This window comes from Thamnophis sirtalis, unplaced genomic scaffold, assembly GCF_051295495.1.
Source record: "Thamnophis sirtalis isolate CommonGarterSnake01/CBP01778 unplaced genomic scaffold, rThaSir2_p1.2 scaffold_7, whole genome shotgun sequence".
NCBI lineage: Eukaryota > Metazoa > Chordata > Lepidosauria > Squamata > Natricidae > Thamnophis > Thamnophis sirtalis.
The window spans coordinates 14,035,311-14,047,588 of NW_028261387.1; the positions used below are offsets into that span (position 1 = coordinate 14,035,311).

The 12,278-nt window shown below is 37.5% G+C and overlaps 1 protein-coding gene across 1 annotated transcript in view; it reads left to right on the top strand.

Moving 5' to 3' along the window:
- Positions 1-12,278, top strand: part of LOC148044542 (uncharacterized) — a 305,580-nt gene that overhangs the window by 196,210 nt on the left and 97,092 nt on the right. The window lies entirely within an intron of this gene.

Here is a 12,278-nt window from a genome sequence, read left to right on the forward strand (position 1 = left end):
ACACACACACACACACATACATACATATGTGTCCATATATCCATCCATCTATCCAGAAATATTTGTGTGTTGTGTGTGTGCATGTACACATGCGTGCATGCAGGAAAAGAAAAATATCCTTGGGCTAGTGACTTCAATAGATTCACTAGCTAGCTTGTCAGGCTGAGTTTAAATAAATATTAGCATCATTAATCAGTATTTAAGATTATTTTTATACATATAAAACATTGATTTACTGACTATGACAAAGCAGAGATTGCTAGGGAAAAGATCTACCCCAACTTAGAACCATTCCTACTATAGATTCTTGTGTTTATTTTAGAATAAAATAGTTTCTTTTATTAAAATATCTGAATTATGAATGTATTCTTTTTTCTCCTTCCACCCATCTCCCATTCAGCTGAGATTTTTAGTATTATCTTAGTGCTCTATCCCAGCTATACTTCTCATTACGTCTATATATTTATCTTCAGATTCAGGCTTCCTGCATATTTAATAACTACTGGACAAGAATTCGTTCTTCATGTCAAGGAATTGGATTATCATCCCATTACAGGCAAAGGCTTGTGAAACCAAGACACTTAACTTTTGACCTTTGTGGAGAAGATCATTTAATTTAACCACCCAGATGGATCAGGAGAAAGAGAAGAAAGAGACAGACAGACAGACAGACACACACACACACACACACACACACACACACACACACACACACAAACAGATTTCCTATTTATGTGTTAGAGATTTTCCGTTGGTACTAATTCAACAATTATCAAATCAAATGTTATTCCATAGGCAAATCTATAAAGGGTTGATATTCAGATTAGGTTAGTTACATTTGACTACAATATTGCTAGATTTTTTTAGAAAACCAAAGGTGTCTTTCTGCACAAAAAAGAAATTATTAATCTAGACATAGTTGTACCTCTGTCATATTTATCTATTTAATGTATTTGTTCAATACATATGGCAGTTTCCCTTGAAAGAGAGTTCCATATAGTTTGCCTTAGAGTCAGTGGTGGGTTTCAAAAATTTTTGGAACCTATTCTGTGGGTGTGGCCTCCTTTGTGGGAGTGGCTTGCTGGCCATGTGACCTGGTGGGAGTGGCTTGCCGGCCATGAGTTTTCTTTCTCTCTCTCTCTCTCTCTCTTTCCTTCCTTTTGTCTCTCTTTCCCTTTTTTCTTTTTTTCTTTCATCTCTCACTCTTTTTCTTTCTTTTTTCTTTTATTTATTTATTTATTTCTTCTCTTTCTCTCTCTCTCTCTGTCAGTCTGTCTGTCTGTGTGTGTGTGTGTGTGTGTGTGTGTGTGTCAGTGGTGGATTTCAAAAAATTTTGGAATCTCTTCTGTAGGTGTGGCCTGCTTTCCGGGTCCACTGGTGGAACCTCTTCTAACCGGTTCGGTAGATTTGACGAACCGGTTCTACCGAATAGGTGCGAACTGGTAGGAACCCACCTCTGCTTAGAGTAATTCATCAAAATCTGTTTCTTAAGAATGCAACTACTACTAATAGATCCTATAAACAATGCCATCTGGACTACCTCTGCACTCATACTAACTCTGATTATCTACTGAGCTTTGAGTTAGGCTTCCTCCATTCAATTGCTGTGCAAAATGGCAATTTGCCTTACCTGAAAAGCTGTATATTACTGATTATGTAGGTAGTCAAGTTTTCTTTTGACCATATAAAAGAAAGCCATTTGTGTTCCCAATAAATATTAAATAATATTTAACTTAATTTTGATATAGAAGAATAAAAGCAATAAGGTTATATTTGTAGTTTGGGAGATTTTTAGATCAAACTCTCCTTTGATCTAAATGCAGAATGAGGCCTTTAGGTAATTCCCTCTTCCGCATACAATGTTTTGTAGAAGAGACGTTGAAGTAATATATTTTGGGATTATTCCAGCATCCAGTGAGTCTTGCTCATTTTCAACTGCCAGAAAGGCTTTTGAAAATATTTTGGTTGAGTGTGTGGTATGTTATATGTTTAATATCTGCAATTCCTTCCAATCCTGCTGCATTCTCTGTTACTTTATTCATTTCTTACTTGCTACTCCAAGCATGTCTGTCTCTCAGCAGTTTACAGATTTTCAGTAATAAGATTAAAAGCTAAAAACCCCAATAATCTAGTGTTGTAATTCGCCCAGGTGGTAAGGAATATTATATACCGAATCACATCTGGGAGAAACAGAAAAATCCTCAGATTCCAAAGGCCTGATGAAACAATTAATATATCATCACACATAATAATGCATTTACAATAGCTGACATCAAGCTAATAGAGCCAGGACCCATTTGATTTTGGGAAAGGCTGCAACTGAGAAGGCCCAACCTGTGACCTCTGCAGACAACACTTTCTAAGGTTCAGGCCCCAAAGGGAGCTGCACCACAATTCTGTCACCCCAGAACAGCAATTTGCCTAAAATGTCATCCCGTTCTGCCAAGTGTTTTTTAAAAAAAGAATCTTCCCTGCTTTGTTTTGCTTTTTAATTAAGAGTACCTATGAAGAAAATCCTTGCATCTATTCATCTGAAATTATGAAATGCTTCATCGTTTATATAAAAAGGCTATTCTATACCTTTAGGTTTCAGCCAATTCATTTTGTTTTATACTACTCTAAAATTGTTTTATGATCACTGAGGAAAAGGTATCCTCTTTTAGTTCCATTTTGACCTAATAAGCTGGCCTTTCTCTCTCCTTTGGTCTAGTATTTCCTTCAGCATCTAATTAAATTTGTATTTGACATCAGTGTTTGACTTCATAATTCCACTCGGACATGATATATCTGGAAGCTTAGCAGATCGCATAAATCATTTCTGAAGTCTGAAATACAGTTCATGTCATAGGCTGAAGCAATAGTTAGAAACATGATAAAAATTCCATTGGGTATGTAATTATTTGAATGTATTCAAGCTTTATCTTAGTTTCAGTACTGAGTATCAGTTTTAGATACAATTATTTCTAATGGCAGTCTATCTGCAATGGTTTGGATTTGTCCCAAAGCTGAAGGATAGATACAGTTTAAATTATTTCCATTTATAACTAACTAACTGTTAAATATAAAGGATTAAATAATAGGATGTTGTAGTTAAATTTAAGCTTTAAGAAATAACTATGATATAGAAACACATCTAATGTTGATCTCACTAGATATGAAATTCTATAGGGTGAAGCCTCTTTAGAAAAAGTGAAGATTATTTATGCAATGTTCCCCAGATGTAGCAGTGCATGCCATGCCAATTGAGAAATCTGGGAACTATAATCTTAACATATCTGAGGAGTACCAGGCTGAGGAAGTCTGATTTCTTTAGACAATAAATAAGTGTAAATAATTTTAATAGCTTATTATCTTCTCTTAAAATACAGCAAAAGTTCTCTTCCCTTATCACATGTTTTATCTGTAAACAAATCCATAACGCCTGGTCATTTCAGTCCCTGTGTCAGCAAACGTCCATTAAATGTTATCAGAAATAACAACATATTTAACATTGATCAAATAAACCAACTTTATATACCCTCCTTTTATAAATTACAATCTTAATTTTAATCCATTCAAATAATGTCATAGAATTTGATTTCTTTTCATTTTTCTTTCTCCCTCCTCACCAGATTCTTCCAAAATTTTGTAAATTTTGCAAATCCAATGTAGGAAAAGTATCTAGGTCACTTCTCTTGGTATATTATCTCTGTATACTTTTTACTTATAAAAACATCAACTGGGGATTTTTGTATGCCCAGTGTAACATATTTTTCCATGCCACTCTTACAGCCTGTCATTTGTAAATCCATTTTTAATTCAGTTTCAATCTTCTTAGCTAAAACTTGTTCTTCTATAATATATTTGAGTCTCTCCATAGCAGCAAAAATATCCTTCAGTTTGTTCAATGTTAGAATATTTTGCTTTATTTTATAATTGTAAGAGAAGTTTATGTGTTCTTTCCTTTAATTGTAATCTATAGTTCCATCTAGTGTCCAGTTTTTAAAACCTTATCTTATTATTTTTTTTAAAAAAAATCAAAACAAAAGCATTTTGCCATGGGAAGTATTCTTTATAATTAATTGCAAAATCTTATTTCAAATTTATCTGGGCCCTTTGTCCATTTGGAACTTTCTAAAATCAAAGTTTTAATCATCATTTTGCTGTTTACTCCCCCCCCACACACACACACATCTTTTACAGATTTAAAATATGTAAGTAGAACTTTCACTAAGGATTGAACAAAATTCATCTAGTGCCATCAAACTCTCAATCCAAAGCATTCTAATAGCTGAAAAGCAATTAACAAATGATTTCCAAAAGTAATTAGAAAAGAAAGCATGCAAACTTAGTTCTCTTGCAAAGGTGTCAACCAAAGTTTGAGCAACCTAGCTGTTCTCTCAATTTCTAGAACTCTAAGCTCATAGAGATCATTATCTTATGGCCTCCTTGTGAGGAATAGCTGTCTGGAGAATTTCTAGGTAATCTCAGGTCCTCCCATGTCTGGAGTGGTTTTAAATAGCTGGTCTACTTACCAAATCTTCATCCTGCCATGGTCCTCAACTCCACATTTATCAGAGACATCATCACCTATCCTGTTGAGATTCCAGAAACTAGTCAAAACCAAACTGTCCTGGAGACCTTTTGTAGAATGATTGGCTGGAGCAGTGGTGAAATTCAATTTTTTTACTACTGGTTCTGTGGGCGTGGCTTGGTGGGCATGGCAGGGGAAGGATACTGCAAAATCTCCATTGCCACCCCACTCTGGGGCCAGCCAGAGGTGATATTTACTGGTTCTCCAAATGATTCAAAATTTCCGCTACCGGTTCTACAGAACCTGCTGAATTTCACCCCTGGTTTGGAACAACCTGAGGTTGTGACAGGTCTGAATTGATTTTATTGTTATAGTGTTACAAATTTTGGGTTTTGTTGTGTTGACGACCTTAACAAAAAAGTAAATTTGATCATAGGAGTTCTGATCATTCACCATTGTTATTATCTGTATGACTGCCCTTTTTGAAGATGGCCCCACTATTAGGAGCTCAGCTAACAATACACAGGAGAAGCCTTCTTCACTGTAGACCCCAGAATACAGAACACATTCCCTAGTACTTACAGAGATTGTAAAATAATATTTTTCACAATCCTTTAATTGGTACTTATTCTAATTTTTATTTTTATTTCCATTTAATTGAATTGTGTTATATTTTTATTGCTGCCTTGAACATTGGTGTAAATAGAAAGGAAAAGCATACATCCAATAATAAATTAAAAAATTAAAATGCTTTCCACAATAATAATGTCTATAGATCCTTCATATTTTCTTCCCCATATTAATTGCCAAAACTATAATGATTTATAACTACAATGAACATCATTATTAATTTTCCTGTTGATTATACCTAGGGGAAGCAACAATTTTACTCCAGCTGGAATTGCTTTTGAAATGCTATGAAAATGTCCATAAGATAATAGCAACTAATTGTTACTTTAATCAACATGCTTAAAAATAATTTAATATAGGGCAGTTGTGTCTTGTGGGGAAACTTGTTTAAAATATACTCTATAGTCCTACGTTATTTATGAGAACAATCATACCTTTCTTGCTCAGTTTTGTACTGGGAAATCAGATTCTAAAATTAGGCTGGAGAATTTTTTCTTTTCTTTTTTAAAAAAACGAGTCAATAAATTCTGTATTCTGAAGGTTTTTTAAGAATTAGAAATAGAGAAAATTGGCAAGGAATTGTCAGATTCTTTTGATTTCCGGATAACTGCTGAACAATGTTACTGGGGTCTAATAATCTGTCAGATGGTAAGTGAAATCAAGGGATGCCAGAGTCAACACTGTAAAATTGTTCAGTGACGGCTGCTGAAGTCAATATATGAAGTAAACAGATACCGAAAAAGTATAGAGGGGAGTCACAGTTTATCATCAGGTGTTGTATGGTAGCTATGCATGAGGAAATGAGACAACTTGCCATTGCCAACTTGCCATGGCCAATTCACAACAGCCAACTCCCCACGGCACAACTAGCCGTGGGATACTTTAAACATTCAATTTAATTATCGTATTTTTCAGACTATAAGACACACCAGTTTATAGGATGCACCCAGATTTCGAAGAGATAAGTAAGAAAAAAAGTGTTTGTCTATGGCCTGTTTTTCACCCGTTTGTTGCAAAAACGGGGGCATTTTGTGTTAGGGGTATCTCCGTTGGGAGACAGCAAGTAGTGCAGCGGAATGTACAGCTAGAGAGAAAGAATGTTGCTAGTAGAAAGACACGAATAGAGTTTCAGACACTGCTAGTAAAAACAAGTAGCTTTACTACTGATAATTGCTTCACAAGCAGTGATAGTAGATATTAGTCCAAACACAATTCAAAGAACAAACAATAGCTTACAGTCACAGTTTACATTCCAGACATCAAGTCATCAGGCATAGGACAAGCAGAGAGAGAGTGAGCTCTCTTGACTCCTTCTTATTGTAAAGTTAATTACAGTTGTTAAATACATCCACTCATTTAAAGTAACAATGACCATTTGTTGTTGTATAAAGATATATATTGCCTACCCAACACTAGGAGTATACTCCCAACATTTTGCCTTCCTCCAGCCATGCTGCAGCCTGCAGAGTCTTCTGGGGACTCAGGGAAGGCAAAAACGCCTCCGTTTTTGCAAAAAAATGGCCTGTTTTTTGCAAAAATTGATTCATGGGTGGGGCTTTGGGAGGCAAACAAATGGCTGTATTTGGTGTATAAGATGCACCAACATTTCCATGCTCTTTGGGGGGTGGGGATACTCCTTATTCTTATATTCTTCTTCTTATACAATGAAAAATATGGTATTTAAAATAAATAAATAAACATTTAAATTTTTGCCATTCACATTTCATTGCATCTCTCCTTTTTCCTCTTGTTTTTAATGATTCTATTCCACTACTAACTCTTTTCCTGCAGCAAGTTGTCCTGCAGTGAGTTGACCATGGCTAGTTGGCTAAGGCAAGTTGGCCATGTTGAATTCTCATAGACCCATGCAGGAAGCTTGTCATCAACAGAGGGACAGAAAATGGAATCATCAGCTGCTCAGTCTCAAAGCTACTAGTGATGAACCAGTTATCTTCTAGTTTGGGATCACGTTCCCACTAGGAATCTATGAATCCATCCATATTTGATTTGTGTCCGTCTGACTTCTTCTACTTTATTACTTAGTCCCATCACATTTTCTGCCAAATAAAAATAAGGAAGAAAAACTTTTCTTATACACAAATCCTATATTATAAAGACAGTGGCCAAGTACTGCTAGGTAAAGATGATAGCAAAATTGTGCCTTAGAAGACACATTTTCAGTAATTTTACAGATAGATCTTTGTTTTTTTTTTAAAGTAATCTTTATTAGTTATACATTTTTTTAAGAGTAAAACATACAAATACAAATACAATTTTAAACATACAACCCCCCCTCCCCCCCCCCACGGTGACAGTCATTCACAGCCCAACTTTTTTTTCCTTCCTCATTGTTAGGTCTCTAAGCCACATCTTCTCATTACAAAATTCAGGGATCTATTACAATACCCATGTTCACTTTTAACTTTCCCCGTTTTAAGTCCCTGCTGTTCTCCTTGTCGCCCACATATACCATAAGTTCCAGCTAAGGTAATGTTCCGTTTCTCCTTTGTCCCACAGCCAATCCGTCATTCTGTCCATTTCTGCACATTCATAGATCTTTTTAATTATAGCATCTTCCGACGGTATGGTAGTGGATTTCCAAAATTGTGCATAAGTTATTCTTGCGGCCACAATTATATGTAGGCTCAAATGCCATATTGAATTGCTCATGTTTTCTGGTTTAATGCTTAGTAGAAGGTTCTCGGGTCTCCATTCCATGCTTGATCTTTGTTGATGGTGAAATTCAACTTGATTTATTTATTGTTGTGAATGTTGGGGTGAAAGCCAAAGTTGTTTTTATGGGGCAGACCTTTCTCAAAAGGCTTCCACATGTTGCTATCTATAGCTTATCTTTTTTTTTTCAATTCTGGTCACACTCATTAGTAACTTGCTGCCTTCACTGATTTCTGTAAGATACGGCTATCTTAATGATGATTCTTGCAACAACCACACCTGTTATATGATAACCTTTTCTAATTGAGTGTTCTCCAAATACTTTAGGCCACAGCTCTGAGGATTTCCACCAAGCATGCCCAATCCCCGCCTTTTTCCCCAAGTCCAAGAAAGCTGCTCTCCATCGACACTTCTGATCTCAACAAACTCATACTACTTCAAAGAGATTTATAAATACTGAACAGTAAAAACATGGGTATGAACAACATGCTATTCATAAAGGGTAAAAAGCAAAAGGCCACAATATATTAAATACCTGATATTACATGCTTTAGGGGCACATTTCCCCACAAATAATGATGAGAAATATTAATTATTTATGGGTGATTTGCATAACTGCATAATGCATCTCTCTATAAATAACAGATTATTTGCATAACAGCATAATGCCACTAATCATGAAAAAGAGCACAAAATAAATTCATATTTCTAAGCATTTGATCATATCAGGTCATACATGCTCTGCCTGTTTGTTCTTAGCCTGTCTCATTGTAGCTGAGATTCTATATGGTGCCCACCGTTCCTGCCTTATGGCTGTAACTCAGTGGTGAAATACATACCTTCCCTGCAATGGGTTCTATCATTAAAGTTTCCACAAGAAAGTGTGTTTTTCTACCAAAGCACCTGTCCTGTGGAATATCTCCCTTCCTGAGGTTAGGATAGTAGCAGTAGCAGTTAGACTTATATACCGCTTCATAGGGCTTTCAGCCCTCTCTAAGCGGTTTACAGAGTCAGCATATTGCCCCCAACAACAATCTGGGTCCCAATCCTGCTGGCCTTTCAACAATCCTTGAAGACTTGGTTCTTTGTCCAGGCTTGGAGTCCCAAGAGTGTGAAGGGCTCCCTTTCCTGATTATGCTGACCCTGTCAAATTATAATATCTTTAATTGCTATTTGTATTTAATTTCTTTTTGTACAATTGTTTTTATGATTGTTTACAGCCCGGTCACTGGTTTGAGATTGAAGGCTATACAGATTGGTTGGTTGGTTGGTTGGTTGGTTGGTTGGTTGGTTGGTTGGTTGGTTGGTTGGTTGGTTGGTTGGTTGGTTGGTTGGTTGGTTGGTTGGTTGGTTGGATGGATGGATGGATGGATGGATGGATGGATGGATGGATGGATGGATGGATGGATGGATGGATGGATGGATGGATGGATGGATGGATGAATGAATGAATGAATGAATGAATAGACTAAGAAATAATTCTGCCCTAAAAGACAAGTAAAGTGAACTGCTTTCACAATTTTGGATTAGCTGCATGAATGTTCTGACTTGATGTAAAGGAATCTCCTAACACTGTCTTCTCAAATGGTTCTGTGTCTTGGGCTTCAGAAAATGTGCATAATATTTTCCTGAAGAATAAAAATCCTCTTTTTCCTTAATCCAGTTATCCATTTTCAAATCTATTGATTATAGCAGAATATGCTGGGGTGGGGGGGGGGAGTTCCCCACAATGCCTGAATGCATTTGGGCTTTCTCATACTCAATCATTTATATGCAATTAAATTTGATTTAATCTTACTTCCAGGAAATCCTGTGTTGGATTCGAGATATAGGATCAGTTATTCCTGTAATCTGTTTAGCATAGCAATGGCAGTTAGACTTATATACCGCTTCATAGGGCTTTCAGCCCTCTCTAAGCGGTTTACAGAGTCAGCATATTGCCCCCAACAATCCGGGTCCTCATTTTACCCACCTCAGAAGGATGGAAGGCTGAGTCAACCCTGAGCCGGTAAGATTTGAACAGCCGAGCTGCAGAACTGCAGTCAGCTGAAGTAGCCTGCAGTGCTGCATTTAACCACTGCGCCACCTCGGTTTAGTAATTTTAATAATAAAGCATGTCTCCATATGGCATATATTGCAATAATGAAATTGGAAGATGGAAGCTGTATGGATGACTGGTAACCAATGATCAGGACAGTTTTAATTCCTGTCCTTTTCATGGAGCTTCTTTTTCAACGTTGTGTTTTCCTCTATTTCTGGCTGCCTAGATCAGCATTTCTCAACCCTGAAGTATGGACTTCAATTCCCAGAATTCCCTAGCCTTAAAAAAAATCTTAAAAGTTACCAAGGATAAGAAACACTGGCCTAGACTGTGTCTGTGCACTTTAAAATTTGCTACATTACTTGATGAGCTATGAGTAGGATGTAATAACAGGCCACCTGCACTGATAATTTATTCACTTGTCCTAGTGTGGGGAAACAGCGAACTTGATTAGGAGTGCTGGAGGGTAGTAATATTACATATACACACAGAGAGAAAATGCTAAGGCAGCTGATGCCACTGTTTCCCATTGCTAACAGCTATAGGGAAAGAGCAGTCCTATTAATAATAGCTTAAAAAGAAATTTACAAAAAAAGATTTTAATTTTTTCTCCTTCCAATGACCCTACTTCGATATTACACCATTTTCTGTGACCATTTTCTGATTTGTTACATCTACCAAACAGGACAGGTACAGAGTTCAACAGATAGTTAGCGTGGCACGACAAAACCGCGCTCGACTAAAGTGCGCCCGATTAAACCGCGTCGCTGACGTCATCAGCAGGGCGACAACAGCGAGCGCAGAGAAAGAAGGGCACTTTAAATAGCGCTTTGAAAGCAAGCCGATTCAAATTAAGGTAAGGGTTAGGTTTAGGGTTAGGTTTAGGGTTAGGTTAAGGGTTAGGTTAAGGGTTAGGGTTAGGTTAGGGTTAGGTTTAGGGTTAGGTTAAGGGTTAGGATTAGGTTTAGCGTTAGGTTAAGGGTTAGGTTTAGGGTTAGGTTTAGGATTAGGTTTAGGGGGGTTAGGTTTAGGTTTAGGGGTTAATTTTAGGTTTAGCGTTTACAGCGTGCTTTTTTCTCCACGCTGTTGTCGCGCTGTGATGACGTCAGCTACGCGGTTTCGTCGAGCGCCCTTTAGTCGAACGCGGTTTTGTGGTGGAACCGATAGTTAGGGCAGCAGAAAAAAAACAATTGGCAACCAGCTTGCCTTCCATTGAGGATCTGTATACTGCAAGGTTCAGAAAGAGGGCTGAGGAAATATCTGCAGACCCCTCGCATCCTGGATATAAACTGTTTCAACTCCTCCCCTCAGGAAGCCACTATAGGACATTGCAGGCCAAAACAACTAGACACAAAGACAGTTTTTTCTCTTGTGCCCTCACTCTGCTGCCTAATTACCACAGTACTATCTTATCCCTAAGGATATTTATCCATGTAGTAGGGCTTTATTATCCTAGTCACCTTTTCTACTACCATCTTCTATTGGCAGCTTATGACTATATTACCTTATATTTGTATCAGGGGTGGGTTTCAACCGGTTCGCGGCGGTCCCCGCGAACCAGTTGGTCGGCGAACCCGGAAGTAAGTAACTTCCGGGAACGGCGAAGGGCCCACCCGCCCGCCCGCGCTCCTTACCGGTCTTTGAAGGCTTCTGTGCTTTCATGCAGGCGCATGGCACATACAGCGCCTGCGCGAGTCTCCACGAGCAGCTGGAGCATCACGCAGGTGCTAAGACGCATGCGCGAACTGCACGCGTGCACGAGGACGCTGCTGGCCCTGTTCCAACCGAACCGGTTGGAACGGGATTAGCAACCCACCCCTGGTTTGTATATACACTGAGAGATTATGACCAGAGACAAATTCCTTGTGTGTCCAATCACTCTTGGCCAATAAAGCATTCTGTTCTGTTCTGTGTGTCCATACAGTATGTGCAGCCCTGATCCACCATTTGATGCTATCTTCACAATACATGAATGTATGCATTGGATAAGAGAAGTGAAAAATCAAATATTGGCATAATGGAAAGAAGGAAGGAAGAAGCATGATTTCAAAACAAAACAGAGCAATACTTAAATAGTAGTGAAATTCAAGAGAATTTTTTTAAAAAAAATAAGGGTAGACGTTAAAGATGGAAAGGGAGTGGAAATGAATTATTGTGTGCAAACAAAACGTCAAGAAAATAGAGGCCAAAGGGCACCTGCAAAAAAGAATAATGATCTCCCAAAAACTGGAAAAAGAAGGATAAGTAGAGAATAAGTAAGTTCAGAAACACATTAAAGATGAAAAATAGCATCATCCTTTGGGATATTTCCCTCACATTGCTCCTTTTTTTTTAATCAGAAGTCATACTTCCTCCATCACCCAAAATAAAAATGATAAAAGTATTAGATGAAAAACACGCCATAATAAAGAGTATATGGCC